The following is a 15,357-nucleotide window of genomic DNA, read 5'->3' on the forward strand; positions in this document are numbered from 1 at the left end:
CTCTCTGGGCCTCAGTTTCTCCATTTCTGTAAGCAGGCAGATTGCATTCATTCAGGAATCATAAACTAAGGTGACAAGGTGGCCCAGGAGGAGAATGCAAACGAATGAGGTGAGGTGGGCAGGGGTGTGGATGTGTGTGTTAGGGGTTGAGGACCCAGGAGAACTGGAGGCAACCTCCCGACCAGGTGACTTGGCCCATCCTCCCTGTTTCATTTGGTGGAGCCCCCAGGACCCTGAGACACAGTTTCTTTAACTGGGAGTTGTGGTGCCCACCCCATGGGAGTGGTGAGAATGAACTGATGAGAATAATTGATGGGAATCTTGAGGAGAAATGCCCGCTCCCCTTTGATGAATGTAATCTTTTTATTTGAGTCATATTAAAAGTATTTATGTTTAAGCTCATATAGCTCAGTATCAAAAAACAAACAATCTGACTAAAAGATGGGCAAAAGACCTAAATAGACATTTCTTTCTCCAAAGATGATATATACATGACCGATAGACACATGAAAAGATGCTCAGTGTCACTGATTTTTAGAGAAAAGGAAATCAAAACCACAATGAGGTATCACCTCACAATGGTCAGAATGGCCATCATCAAAAAGTCTATAAATAATAAATTCTGGAGAGGGTGTGGAGAAAAGGGAACCTTCCTACACTGTTGTTGGGAATGTAAATTGGTGAAACCACTATGGAAAACTTCTCAGGTGGCTAAGAAGGTAAAGAATCTTCTCTCAGTGTGGGAGATCCGGTTTTGATCCCTGGGTCAGGAAGGTCTCCTGGAGAAGGAAATGGCAACCCACTTCAGTATTGTTGCGTGGAGAGCTCCATGGACAGAGGAGCCTGGTGGGCTACAGTCCATACGGTCAAAAAGAATCGGATACGACAGAGCAACTAATACACACACAACATGGAAAACAGTATAGATGTTCCTTAAAAAACTAAAAATAAAGTTTCCATATGATCCAGTGATCTCACTCCTAGGTGTACATCTGGGAAAAAATGAAAACTCTAAACTAAAAAAGATACATGTGCACCAATGTTCATAGCAGCACTATTTACAATAGCTAAGACATGCAAGCAGCATGTGTCCATCACAGATGCCTGGATAAAGAAAATGTGGTATGCACGAACTGTTGAATATTACTCAGCCATAAAAAAAGAAAGATTTGGGAGAATGGCATTGAAACTTGTAAAATATCATGTATGAAACGAGATGCCACTCCAGGTTCAATGCACGATACTGGATGCTTGGGGCTGGTGCACTGGGACGACCCAGAGGGATGGTATGGGGAGGGAGGAGGGAGGAGGGTTCACGATGGGGAACACATGTATACCTGTGGTGGATTCATTTTGATATTTGGCAAAAAAAAAAAAAAAAAAAAAAATTACATAAAAAAAAAAGAAAGAAATAATGCTATTTGCAGCAACATGGATGGACCTAGAGATTGTCCTACTAAGTGAAGTCAGAAAGAGAAAGACAAATGCCATGTTATCATTTATATGTGAAATCTAACAAAATAATACAAATCTAAATAAAAAAACAAACAGACTCACAGATATAGAAAACAAATTTATGGTTATCAAAGAGTAAGGTGGGGGAGGAATAAATTAGGAGTATAGGATTAACAGATATATACTACTATACATAAAATATATGTTGTTGTTCAGTTGCTCAGTCGTGTCCAACTCTTTGCGACCCCACGAACTGCAGCACGCCAGGCTTCCCTGTCCTTCACCATCTCCTGGAGCTTGCTCAAACCTATGTCCATTGAGTCAGTGATGCCATCCAATCATCTCATCCTCTGTCATCCCCTTCTCCTCCTGCCTTCAGTCTTTCTCAGCATCTTGGTCTTTTCTAAGGAGTCAGCTCTTCTCATCAGGTGGCCAGAGTATTTAGGCTTCAGCTTCAGCATCTGTCCTTCCAGTGAATATTCAGGACTGACTTCCTTTAGTGTTGACTGGTTTGATCGCCTTGCAGTCCAAGGGACTCTCAAGAGTCTTCTCCAACACCACAGTTCAAAAGCATCAATTCTTTGGTGCTCAGCCTTCTTTATGATCCAACTCTCCCATCCATACATGACTAGTGGAAAAACCATAGCTTTGACTAGACAGACCTTTGTTGGCAAAGTAATGTCTCTGCTTTTTAATATGCTGTCTAGGTTTGGCATAACTTTTCTTCCAAGGAGCAAATGTCTTTTAATTTCATGGCTGAAGTCACCATCTGCAGTGATTTTAGAGCCCCCCAAAATAAAATCTGTCACTGTTTCTCCTAACAGTCTTGATCCCAGCTTGTGCTTCATCCAGCTTGGCATTTCGCATGATGTACTCTGAATATAAGTTAAATAAGCAGGGTGACAATATACAGCCTTGATGTACTCCTTTCCCACTTTGGAACCAGTCTGTTGTTCCATGTCCAGTTCTAACTGTTGCTTCTTGACCTGTATACAGGTTTCTCAGGAGGCAGGTAAGGTGGTCTGGTATTTCCATCTCTTGAAGAATTTTCCACAGTTTGTTGTGATCCACACAGTCAAAGGCTTTAGCATAGTCAGTGAAGCAGAAGTAGAAGTTTTCCTGGAATTCTCTTGCTTTTTCTATGATCCAACAGATGTTGGCAATTTGATCTCTGGTTCCTCTGCCTTTTCTAAATCCAGTTTGAACATCTGGAAGTTCTCAGTTCACGTATTGTTGAAGCCTGGCTTGGAGAATTTTGAAAAAATTTGAAAAATATATGTAGCAATAACAGTTTACAGCTCAGGGAATCATATTCAATATCTTGCAATAACCTACAATGGAATATAATCTGAGGAAATATATATAACACTTTCTGTACATCTGAAACTAACACAATATTGTAAATCAACTTTACTTCAATTAAAAAAAATGTGTTTAGGGGAAGGCGCCAAGATGGCGGAGGAGTAGGACGGGGAAAACACTTTCTCCCCCACAACTTCATCAAAAGAGCATTTAAACGTCGTGTAAATTCCACAAAACAACTTCTGAATGTCGGCAGAGGACATCAGGCACCCAGAAAAGCAACCCAACTCCTCGAAAGGAGGTAGGAAAAAATATTAAAGACAATAAAAGAGACAAAAGAGGGAGGGACGGAGTTCCGTCCCGGAAGGGAGTCTTAAAAGAGAGAAGTTTCCAAACACCAGGAAACCTTCTCACTGCGAATCCGTGCGAGCTTTGGAAGCACAGAGGACAACATAACAAGGAGAAAAAATAAATAAACAATTAAAACTCGCAGAATGCGAGCCCTACGGTAACTCCCCAGCGGAGAAGCAGCGCAGACGCCTGCATCCGCCATTAGCAAGCGGGGCTGGGCAGGGAGGCGCGCGCTGGCTGCATCGCTGAGAGTAAGAATCTGGCCTGAATACCCTGAGCACTATCTGAGCGAAATAATTTGGGCTAGCAAACCAGACTGAGGGATATCTACCATGCGAAAAAGCCAGCCCTAACCTAAGACACCGCCAGCCGGCGACGGAACAAAGGACTAAACAGAGGTAGCCGGCTGCAAACCTTCCCCCGGTGACAGGCAGCCAGAGCCGGAAGGGGGCAATCGCAGCCCCAGAGAGACATTATCTATAAAACTGGCTTCTTTGCTAACTAAAACTTATTGGGGGTCTGGATGGTCAACATCTGCCTGAGAAGGTGCGCCGGTTTTACACCCAGATAACCAAGTGGCGGGGAGGCGATAAGTCGCAGCATTGGCGCTCGCCAAACACCTCATCACCTGAGCTGCTCGGACCTGGGAAGAGCACAAAACGCAGCCCCAACTGAGTCTGCGCCTCTGAGGACTACCTGAGCGCCTGAACCTGAGCGGCTTGGACCTGGGAGGTGCATGCAACCCAGGCCCAGCCTCGGATTGTTCCCGGCGGAACAACCTAGAGCCTGAGCAGTGTGAGCAGGGAGGCTACACGCACCGTGAGCGGGGGCAGACCCAGTGTGGCTGAGGCACTGCGAGCGCACGCCAGTGTCATTTGTTTGCAGCATCCCTCCCTCCCTCCCCATAGCGCGACTGAACAAAGAGAAGAAATACAGCTCCACCCACCAGAACACCGACACAAGCTTCCCTAACCAGGAAACCTTGACAAGCCACCTCTACATACCCACACACAGCGAGGAAACGCCACAATAAAGAGAACTCCACAAACTGCCAGAATACAGAAAGGACTCCCAAACTCAGCAATTTAAACAAGATGAAGAGACAGAGGAATACCCAGCAGATAAAGGAACAGGATAAATGCCCACCAAACCAAACAAAAGAGGAAGAGATAGGGAATCTACCTGATAAAGAATTCCAAATAATGATAGTGAAATTGATCCAAAATCTTGAAATTAAAATGGAATCACAGATAAATAGCCTGGAGACAAGGATTGAGAAGATGCAAGAAAAGTTTAACAAGGACCTAGAAGAAATAAAAAGAGTCAATATATAATGAATAATGCAATAAATGGAATTAAAAACACTCTGGAGGCAAATAAATAGTAGAATAACAGAGGCAGAAGATAGGATTAGTGAATTAGAAGATAGAATGGTAGAAATAAATGAATCAGAGAGGATAAAAGAAAAACGAATTAAAAGAAATGAGGACAATCTCAGAGACCTCCAGGACAATATTAAACGCTACAACATTCAATCATAGGGGTTCCAGAAGAAGAAGACAAAAAGAAAGACCATGAGAAAATACTTGAGGAGATAATAGTTGAAAACTTCCCTAAAATGGGGAAGGAAATAATCACCCAAGTCCAAGAAACCCAGAGAGTCCCAAACAGGATAAACCCAAGGAGAAACACCCCAAGACACATATTAATCAAATTAACAAAGATCAAACACAAAGAACAAATATTAAAAGCAGCAAGGGAAAAAAACAAATAACACACAAGGGAATTCCCATAAGGATAACAGCTGATCTTTCAATAGAAACTCTTCAAGCCAGGAGGGAATGGCAAGACATACTTAAAATGATGAAAGAAAATAACCTACAGCCCAGATTATTGTATCCAGCAAGGATCTCATTCAAGTATGAAGGAGAAATCAAAAGCTTTTCAGACAAGCAAAAGCTGAGAGAATTCTGCACCACCAAACCAGCTCTCCAACAAATACTAAAGGATATTCTCTAGACAGGAAACACAAAAATGGTGTATAAACTCGAACCCAAAACAATAAAGTAAATGGCAACGGGATCATACTTATGAGTAATTACCTTAAACGTAAATGGGTTGAATGCCCCAACCAAAAGACAAAGACTGGCTGAATGGATACAAAAACAAGACCCCTACATATGTTGTCTACAAGAGACCCACCTCAAAACAGGGGACACATACAGACTGAAAGTGAAGGGCTGGAAAAAGATTTTCCATGCAAATTGGGACCAAAAGAAAGCAGGAGTCTCAATACTCGTATCAGATAAATTAGACTTTAAAACAAAGGCTGTGAAAAGAGACAAAGAAGGTCACTACATAATGATCAAAGGATCAATCCAAGAAGAAGATATAACAATTATAAATATATATCCACCCAACATGGGAGCACCACAGTATGTAAGACAAATCCTAACAAGTATGAAAGGAGAAATTAACAATAACACAATAATAGTGGGAGACTTTAATACCCCACTCACACTTATGGATAGATCAACTAAACACAAAATTAACAAGGAAAAAAAAAAACAAACATGTATCTATAAAGTTCACTAAAGCAAAGCACAGTAAAATGAGGTATGGCAATAAAAGGCGTTAAATTTATCAAATAAAAAAAATAAAAAAAAAAAAAAACTGACCAACAAGAGAAGGGATTAAGTGTGGAGCAGGGGTTATGCTGAGCCATCTTCTGGACCAGGACAGGCAGATACCCTCATGTTCCTCATTTCCTTTGCCACCATATCCATCATGTAGTCTTCAAAGTGTAGTTTTGTTTAGATTTTGTTAATTTTAATGGCTACCTGTGGCTCGGGGCTGCCAAGAACAGGATAATAGCCAAGCACAATGCCTGGAATAGGAAGCTATTGCACTAATGCTCATTGACTGACACTTGTTTTGTGGTTAAGAATCTGCCTTCTAATGCAGGGGATGTGGGTTCAACCGCTGGTCAGGGAACTAAGATCTGATGTGGCGAGGAGCAACTCAGCTCATGCACAACAGCTCAAGAAGCCTGCATGCTGCAGTGAAGATCCAGTACAATGGAAAACACACACACACACATACACAAATGAAAAAAATGAACAAACAATGACAAAATAAAAAAAAAAAAAATGTATTTAGCACCTGGGGATCAAATGAAGAGAACTGAAGAATGTGGAAGCCAGATAGAGGAGGAAAGTGAAAGTGAAGTTGCTCAGTTGTGTCCGACTCTTTGCGACCCCATGGACTGTAGCCTACCAGGCTCCTCTGTCCATGGGATTTTCCAGGCAATAGTACTGGAGTGGATTGCCATTTCCTTCTCCAGGGGATCTTCCTGACCCAGGGATCAAACCCGGGTGTCCCACATTGTAGACAGATGCTTTACCGTCTGATCCGGAGGAGTGGATGAGAAATGGCCTGGGGGTGAAGGCAAGACCAGTGCAGAGCCCCTCTGGAGAGGTTGGCCAAAGAACAGATTGCTTATGACCCTCGGCTTCTGCCCCCAGATTGGCAGGCTGGAACTGGGCCCTGCCTCACCCTCAGAGGACTTTGAGCCTATTGCAGTTACCAATTTATTTACCAATTTATTACAGTTTAGAGACCACAAGTACTTGTGAGTTTTTCTTTTGCCAGGTTGTAACTGGTGCATCACAATGAACACAGTAAAAAAGGGAAATTAACCGATTTACATTTGTTTGCAGAAGCCATTATCTTCTCTGTGTGAAGATTCTGAAGACCTTTCACCCTCCATCCCTGTTCTCTTGGTCAAGTTGAATCCTTTAAGGACTTGGAAGACTGCGGGCCAGTGGCCTAAAATCCCGTTCAGCTGCAGCTCAGCTCTTTGAACAGCCGAGGGTTATCTCCCACAGGTTGGCCAAACCTGCGTTTTCTCCTCTTTAAAATAGGGTGAAAAGTCCCCCACTGTGAAAAACTCTCAGGACTACCGTGGAGTCACCAGAAACTGCTTTACAGAATGGGAAAATGCTTTAGAAAACACGGGGAAAGTGCTGCACCTGCAGAGGATTGTGCTAGCCGCGACCTCGGCTCAGGCCGCTCCTGGGAGTGAAGGATGCGCTGAGGAAAGCGGGACACACATCCTTAGGTGGGCTCTGCCTGAAACAGGAAGCCTGGCCCCAGGGTCAGGACTCCTTTGGAAACCAGCTGCAGATGCTCTTCAGCAGCAGCAGCGTAGATGAAAGTGCGGGTGCATCAGGGAAGGGTTGGGAGGCCCGGTGAAGTGAGGAAGTAGGGCACGGAACCCAGGTGGTCCTGCACAGTTTGGGGACTCATTGCCCCTGGGCAGTGAGGGGTGGGTTAAATGGTAAGAATGTAGCCTTTGAGTTGGGTGGACCTGGATTTGAAAACTCCTCTGCCACTCCTGTCCGGGAGACCATGGGGCAGTTTTTTTTACCTCTTTGAGCTACAGCTCTCTGGGCTGCTCAATAACAAATGGAAAGCAGGTAGCATGCCCCAGAGTGAATGATTAAGTGCTGTTAATTGCTCCCATCTCCCACCTCTGACCATCTTTTGTTCCATTCCAGGACAGTTTATATCCATTTTCCATCTGATAACCCGCCCATTTCACAGATTTTTTTCCTTCATTTGTTTAACAGAAAGCAAATAGTCCCCGTACTTGAAGAAGTGTGTGACTGTGTGTAGGAGAGAGAGAGAGGGAGAAAGACAGGAAACTCTTACAGCATGTGGTCAATGCTGTAATTACGGTGACCATGTTCTCCAAACCACAAATCAGGTCACGTGGTCAGACAGAGGCTATTTTCTGCCTCCACTGAAGTCCAAACATGAAATCACACGTAGTTACACATTCATTGAATGACCTTTTACTTTTTTAGAGAAGCAAATGACATGAAATTTGGATTCTCTGTGACAAATCCCATCATCGTCCCAGAAAATCACTAGACCTGTGACTAAGTCCCATACAGAGAGCCCTGGCAGAAGCAGGAAGACTTCCTGTAGGAGGTGCTGCTTAAGTGGGGTCTTGATGTCTGAATAGGAGGTCTCCAGGTAGAGAAAGATGGGGTGACCTTAGTGCCCTTGGGACAGGACCTACCCTTTCTGTTCTATAGAAAACCTTGTTAGAAACTGGGGGTGGAGGTAAAGTAGGCAACAGTGTCTGTTTTTAGTTACTTTTCGCTTTCATGTTCCAAAGATCTCCTGGGAAATAGAATTGTTACAGGCCAGTACAACACAGTTATAGTGCGTCATATCTTGTGATGCATTTACATGTTTGTCTCTGCAGTGGACTGTACATTTCTTAAGGACACGGGCCACATCTGTCTTGTTCATCTCTGTGTCCCTCTACTTCCCCTCCCCCACCAGGATGGTGTGAGGAAAACTCTAGGAGAGGTGCTGCTGCTGCTGCTGCTAAGTCGCTTCAGTCGTGTCCGAGTCTGTGCGACCCCACAGATGGCAGCCCACCAGGCTCCCGCCGTCCCTGGGATTCTCCAGGAGAGAACACTGGAGCGGGTTGCCATTTCCTTCTCCAATGCATGAAAGTGAAAAGTGAAAGTGAAGTTGCTCAGTCGTGTCCAACTCTTAGCAACCCCATGGACTGCAGCCTACCAGGCTCCTCCGTCCGTGGGATTTTCCAGGCAAGAGTACTGGAGTGGGGTGCCATTGCCTTCTCCGAGGAGAGGTACTAATCAATGTAAAATGAAAAAAAAAATGTACAAAATGCTGTAAATGGGCATTTTGTAGGCAGACATTGTTCTTTGTTTTGTGATGAATCTGTTGACTTTTATTTTGTTTAGTTAGCAAATATGTGCCGGTTTCCGGCCTGCCCTGTGCCCTGCACTGTGTGGGGGTCCAGAGCTCAGCTGGGTCTGAGACAAATGTGGTCCTGCCCCTGCACAGCTTGCCCTCTAGAGAGAGGCAGCCCACAAGTAACTACAAGGGTGATGAAGAGGGACTATGACAGGTAGACCTGGAAGTAGTTTTGGTTAGGGGCACAGGGAAAGCCTCAGGAGGAAGTGAGATTTAACCTGATGTCCCTCAAATAAAAATTAACCATTTAGCTAACATTTTCAGTTCAGTTCCATTCAGTCGCTCAGTCGTGTCCAACTCTTTGCAACCCCATGAACCGCACACGCCAGGCCTCCCTGTCCATTACCAACCCCCAGAGTTTACCCAAACTCATGTCCATTGAGTTGGTGATGCCATCTAACCATCTCATCCTCTGTTGTCCCCTTCTCCTCCTGCCTTCAATCTTTCCCAACATCAGGGTCTTTTCAAATGAGTCAGTTCTTCGCATCAGGTGGTCAAAATATTGGAGTTTCAGCTTCAACATTAGTCCTTCCAATGAACACCCAGGACTGATTTCCTTTAGGATGGACTGGTTTAATAGAGCTTATTATGTGACAGGGGCTTCCCTGGTGGTTCAGTAATAAAAGAATCCTGCCAATGTAGGAGACATAGGTTCAATCCCTGGGTCAGGAAGACCCCCTGGAGAAAGGAATGGCAACCTAGCCCAGCACTCTTGCCTGAGAAATCCCCTGAACAGAGAATCCTGGCGGGTTACAGTCCATGGGGTTACAAAAGATGTCAGACACGACTTAGGGACTACACAACAACACCTTCCTGTGACAGGCACCATTCTGAGGGCTTCTTTACATGTTTAACTCATTTAATTCTCACAATGGCCCTGTGAAGTGCAGACTACCATTATCTCCTTTTAGAGATGAACACAGAAAGTTTGAAAAACTGGCCCATGGGCACACAGCTTGTAGAGCCAGAATTCAAGCCCAGTTAGTCCACACACTTAACAAGGAATTAGGTAAAGGGGAAGGCCAGGCATATCATTCAGGACAAGAGATAAGGCTGGGCAACAAGTTGGAGAATTTATCGTGAGAGCAATGGGAAGCCATCGATGGCTTTAAGTAAGAAATGAGCATGGTGAGGTTACCTTAGAGGAGGCAAAGTGGGGGGCAGGGAGCTGTTAACATGGGCCAAGGCAGACAAGATGGTGACTTGGACTAGAATGGTAGTGATGAAGAGAACGGGATGGGATTGGGTTAGAGAAACGACTGGAGGCAGAACCAATGGAACTGGCTCATGGATGGGATGTGGGGAGAAGAGGCTTGTGTCAGATTTCTGGGATGGACATGTGAACTGGACATGTCCATGGAGGAGGGGGAGAAGCAGATTTGAGCAGATGCAAGTTTGGAAGTTCAGCCTTTGATTTATGGCGTTGGATAAAGGGGACCTTGGGACAACTGAGGAGCATGTCAAGTGGTCAGTGAGGGGAACAGTTGGACTGAGGAGAGGGTGTGGGCAGTGGGGGTTATCAGAACAAAGAAGGTCCCCAAAGCTCTGGGAGATGTGGTGGGTCCTGAGGGGATGGAGAAGCAGGGCATCTCTACAGTCCTCCTCAGAACCCCCCAGGGTATGGTCAGAAATGGGAGTCCTCGGCTCCACCTAGACCCTCGGCCCAGGGAGGCCAGTTCCCTGGGTGGGGCCTGGGCGTGGCCTTTTTGCAGGCTTTCCAGGTGACAGTAAGCAGGAGGGCCTTGGGCCCAACTTGGTGAACAGTAACTCTGAGGACTTGAGAAGAGTCGGAAGAACTGTCAGGGATGGGGAGTTACCCCAGCTGACAGCCTACCTCCCCCCAACCCCTCAGCTCCATTGATGAGATGCTGGCCTTGCCCAGCTTGGGCAGGAGGATAGCTGGTGGCCTGACCGGCCTCACGTAGCCTGTCTCCTATCACCTCCTTCACCTGCGTACAGCCTGCTCACTCCAGCTGGCCCTCAGGATAACATCCCTTCCATTGGACCCCTCATAGCAGGTCACCCATAAAGCGCTCCCAATCCACCTCTCCAGCTTTCTGGCTCATTCCTTCCTTCCTGTTTCCTCCCCATTCCCCCTACTCCTGTCCATGCAACACTCAGCTTTTCCTGAATGCTTTCCATGTGGCCTGTAACAGTTGTTCCTTACACGAGGAATGTCATCTCCTCACCCCGATCCCTTCCGGTTTCTCTGGATCCTGCTCAGAGGCTGCTTCCCCCTCAGAGTCCCTTGTTCTGCTCCCCTCTTACTGTGGGCCATAGCACTTGCCCTACGTTTGAGGGGATGGAGGAGCAGGGCATCTTGACAGTGTCCCTCAGAACCTCCCAGGGTATGGATTAGAAATGCGAGTTCTCAATTCCACCCAGACCCTAGACCCAGGGAGGCCGATTCCCTGGGTGGGGCCTTTTTGCAGGCTTTCTGGGTAACAGTGAGCTGGAGGGCCTTGGGCCCTCAGCTCAGAAAGCCTCTGGACACAGAGAGGGACATGCAGATCATCTCCAGACACACCCGGGCACTTCTTGAGAGTGCAGATCTATCTATGTCCTTTCAACCCTGTATCTGTTACCAAGAACACAGGGCTTGACGCAGGGAAGACGCCTGCAGGACCTCATGTGGATGAAAATGGTCTTCTAAAGCAGATTTGAGCATTAGATTTTGGGGCTTGTTTAACCTGCCCAAGACCCAGACAGTATTCAGGATTTTAGATCGTTGACTGCAGGAACATGGATCATAAAAGAGAATGTGCTGGTGGATGCTGATTTCCCTGGCTGAACTGATGGCATGGCTGGAGTATGCCCTAGGAAGTCACAAGCCTGTCTTTGAATAAGGCCTGCGGTTTGGGCCTGTGGTCACCAACCCTACGCTAAGTCCTACTGACTGTGCTCCATCTAAACCTGTCACATGGACATGACTGATCTTGAGCCTGGTCCCACCCCCCAGCAGCATACCTTGCTCAGGCCTTTGAGTCTTTCCCTCTCTGAGACACGAGTGGGCTGGCTGAAATCCTTCCTCCCTCTCAACCCCCCCACCAGCACAGGGAGGTTACTCTTTAGGGAAATTGGGGTGAGTCTGTCTTACTCTTAAGAGTCCGGCTTAACTTTTCTACCTCTCCTGGCTTTGCGATTTTTTTTTTTTCACTTATATTTTTTGTTTTATTGCAAGATATTCACTTTACAGTATTGTGCTGGTTTCTGCCACACATCAACATGAATCAGCCACAGGTATATATTTGCCCCCTCCCTCCTGAACCTCCTTCCCATCTTCCACCCCATCCCACCTCTCTAGGTTGTCACAGAGCGCTGGGTTGAGCTCCTTGTGTCACAAAGCAAATTCTCACTGGCTGGCTGTTTCACGTAATGGATATGCTTCCATGCTTCTCTCTCGATCCTTGCCACCCTGTCCTCCCACACCATGTCCACAAGTCTGCTCTCCGTCTGTCTCTCCACTGCTGCCTTGCAGACAGGTTTCTTTCTAGACTCCATACATGTGTGTTAATATACAGTATTTGTCTTTCTCTTTCTGACTTACTTCACTCTGTAAAATAGACTCTAGGTTCATCCACCTCATTAGTACTGACTCAAATGCCTTCTTTTTTAAAGCTGAGTAACATTCCATTGTATGTATGTACCACAGCTTCTGTATCCATTCATCTGTCAGTGGACATCTGCTGCTGCTGCTAAGTCGCTTCAGTCGTGTCTGACTCTGGGGTCACACAGAGACAGCAGCCCACCAGGCTCCCCTGTCCCTGGGATTCTCCAGGCAAGAACACTGGAGTGGGGTGCCATTGCCTTCTCCCAGTGGACATCTAGGCTGCTTCTATGTCCTAGCTACTGTAAAAAGTGTCGCAACGAATAATGGGGTGCATGTGTCTTTTCCAGGTATGGTTTTCTCAGGGTATATGCCCAGTAGTGGGATTGCTGGGTCATATGATAGTTCCATATTTTTTTTTTTCTTTAAGCTTTGCTCCTACAGTGAGGTAATCTTGAGCCTCTGAAGGCCCTTAGGAAACCACCAATCTACTGCTTTCCAAATTTGCTTTAGTCTCACTCCAGGCCTATGAGTCAGACCTGTAGGGTAGGGTAGGGGCCTGGTGATCTACATCATTAAACAAACTCCTTATGGCTCCTAATCAACCAATCAACTAATGACCCAGCCCCTCATTTTACAGACAGGCTCATGGATGGCAAAAAGCTCTACCTGGAACAAACACATCTGTGTGCAGGCTCCAGCTCTCAGCCACTTAGGAGACTCCCAGAAATCATTTTGTCTTTCTGGGCCTCAAGGTTCTCATCTATTTAATGAGGATGACCACTGTAATCCTGCCTAATTTGCAGGGTCCTTGAGATCCTTGAAATAACACTGGAGGTGGGAAACTGAGGCTCAGTGGGAGAAGAGATTTGTACAATGTCATCCATCTCTTCATCTGCCTGTTATGTGCCAGGCGCTGGGAATTCAGCTGGGAACAACTTGTTGGGGGAGATGACATTCTAGTAAACAATGAAACCAGTAAATGAACAAGATAATCACGGTAAAGGGAATAAAGGGGTTTTCGAGAGTAAGGGCAAAGGGGTAGGGGGTGCCGGGAAGAACTGCGCACGCAGGAGGGGTCCACTCCAGCGGAGACCTGGTTGTTGGGGAGCCATCAGAGGAGGCCCTGGAGGGCTGTCACAAGCCTAGTGGCGGCAGAGCCACGAGGCCCCCTCGGGCCCGGCGGGCCGCCCCCAGGGCCCTTGGAAGCCTAGCCGGCGCGGGTCTTTGTCTCCCTCGGTCTCTCTGCAGCCTCTCCGACCCCTCAGTGCTGTTCCCTCCTTGACCCCGAATAACTTGTTGGCTTCACTCAGGCTTTGTTTCCTCGAGGTCACCGCCTCCGGGACTCCCGGCAGCCGCCTCGGGCCCTCGTGGGTCCCGCATCTGACACCCCCTCCCGCCCCCGCCCCCTACCCGCTCCGAGACTGGGGTCAAAGGCAGCCCGCGTCACGTGGTCGCCGAGCAGCACCGAATCGGCCGGGAGAGCCGAGGGAGAATCCGGGTGGAAGCCGAGAAATCCAGCCCCGATAGCAGCGCCCAGTCCCGCCCCGGCCCCCGCCCCGGGGTGCTCGCCGCACGCCCGCCGGCCGCTCGGGCCTCCGGCGCCGATCTCCGGCCGGCACCCACGCTCCACCAGGGGATCGAAACCCGCCTCCACCGCCGAGATTCGGGGAGGTAGGCGCTGGGGCCGGAGGATGTAAGGGGAGGCAGGTGGGGGGGTCCCTTGGCGCGCGGGTTCACCCCTCTGTGCTCCGCGGGGGCGAGGTGGCGCGCCCCAACTTCCAGTCTCCTGGGAGACCCCCCCACCTCCCACCGCGGGATGAGGGGGGAGGCTGAGCGGTGCCCCAGCGCACTGCCGGGGGCCGGGACTGGGGGCTGGGCACCGGGAGGGAGGGCCTGGGGGTGGAGAGCCTGCGGAAGGCGGGGCGGCGGCGGCGGCGGCGGCGGCGGCGTGGAGCGGGGGTGGGAGCGGCGGGAGGCGGCCGCGAAGGGGTTAACCCCGGCCCGGGCCAGAGCCCCGCGGCGCGCGCTCGGCCCGGGGGACCCAGGCGTCCGGCGGCTCGCCGGGAGCGCCCCCTCCCCCGGGTGGCGCCCTAGCCGAGGCAGGTAAGAGGCTGGAAGAGCCGGGGCCGGCCAGTCCCCTGTCGCCGAGCCGGCGGGGCCCGAGTCGAGCCGGGCGTGCAGGCCGCGCGGGGCCCGAGTGGCTGCCGGCTCAAGTTTGGTGCGGGCGGGCGCCGGCCGGGCTCGCAGCGTCCGCGGGGCCCCGCGCGCGGGGGTGGGAGGACAAAGGGGTGGGGGACCGCGCGGGGGCCAGGGGCAGGCCGGGGTGCGGGCGAGGGCAGCGCGGCAGCTGTAGGTCACGGATAATGTCACTCACGAGGAATGCCCCCTCCCCCTCCCCACTCCCGAACAGGGGAAACTTTTGTCTGGCGAGGGAGGGGGTTAGAGGCCGGGTCCCCGTTTCGGGAAGGGTAAGGCAGCCGGACCGGTTTTCCCTGGGTAGTGATCTGTCTGGTCTCTTAACTCCCCTCCTCCCTCAGGTTCTCGGAAGCAAGGACACCCCCGCTTTGAACGCTGCCCTTTAACAACCTGGGACGAGGTAAGAAGGGGGCGTATGTGGACGCGAGGGCTCGGGGACAAACTGGGAAATTGGGGACTGGCCTCCTGGCTCTTTCCCAGACTCAGGCTCCCGTGGGTCAGCGAGGAGCCATGCCAAGCCCTGGGGATACAGAGCCCCACCATCACACCCCGGTGCTGTACCCACCCGCCCAGAGCATTTGGAATGGCCTGGGCATTATTTTCCCTGGTTTGAGGTTCAGATTGACCCGAGTGCCTGTCATACAGCCCAGCTGTGTAAGCTTGGGCCGATTCCTTACCTTCCCCTAGCCTCAATTTTCTCACCT

At 48.9% G+C, this 15,357-nt stretch overlaps 1 protein-coding gene and 1 long non-coding RNA gene across 3 annotated transcripts in view; both read left to right on the forward strand.

Moving 5' to 3' along the window:
• Nucleotides 1–9,170, forward strand: part of LOC138988569 (uncharacterized) — a 35,485-nt gene extending 26,315 nt beyond the window's left edge. Inside the window, exons 2-3 of the long non-coding RNA XR_011464865.1 lie at nucleotides 6,828–6,995; nucleotides 8,464–9,170. This is a non-coding gene — a long non-coding RNA (uncharacterized lncRNA). The remainder of the gene's footprint in view (nucleotides 1–6,827; nucleotides 6,996–8,463) is intronic.
• Nucleotides 9,171–13,913: 4,743 nt separating this feature from the next.
• Nucleotides 13,914–15,357, forward strand: part of NDST1 (N-deacetylase and N-sulfotransferase 1) — an 88,072-nt gene continuing 86,628 nt past the window's right edge. Inside the window, exons 1-2 of one of the 2 annotated variants that reach the window (XM_070374636.1) lie at nucleotides 13,914–14,128; nucleotides 14,995–15,053. The gene's annotated coding sequence lies outside the window, so the exon portion shown is untranslated. Of the gene's footprint in view, nucleotides 14,129–14,406; nucleotides 14,561–14,994; nucleotides 15,054–15,357 lie in introns of those variants that run through there. The other variant, XM_070374637.1, reaches the window with a different exon arrangement.

The sequence above is a fragment of the Bos mutus genome, chromosome 7 (genome assembly GCF_027580195.1).
Source record: "Bos mutus isolate GX-2022 chromosome 7, NWIPB_WYAK_1.1, whole genome shotgun sequence".
Taxonomy (NCBI): domain Eukaryota; kingdom Metazoa; phylum Chordata; class Mammalia; order Artiodactyla; family Bovidae; genus Bos; species Bos mutus.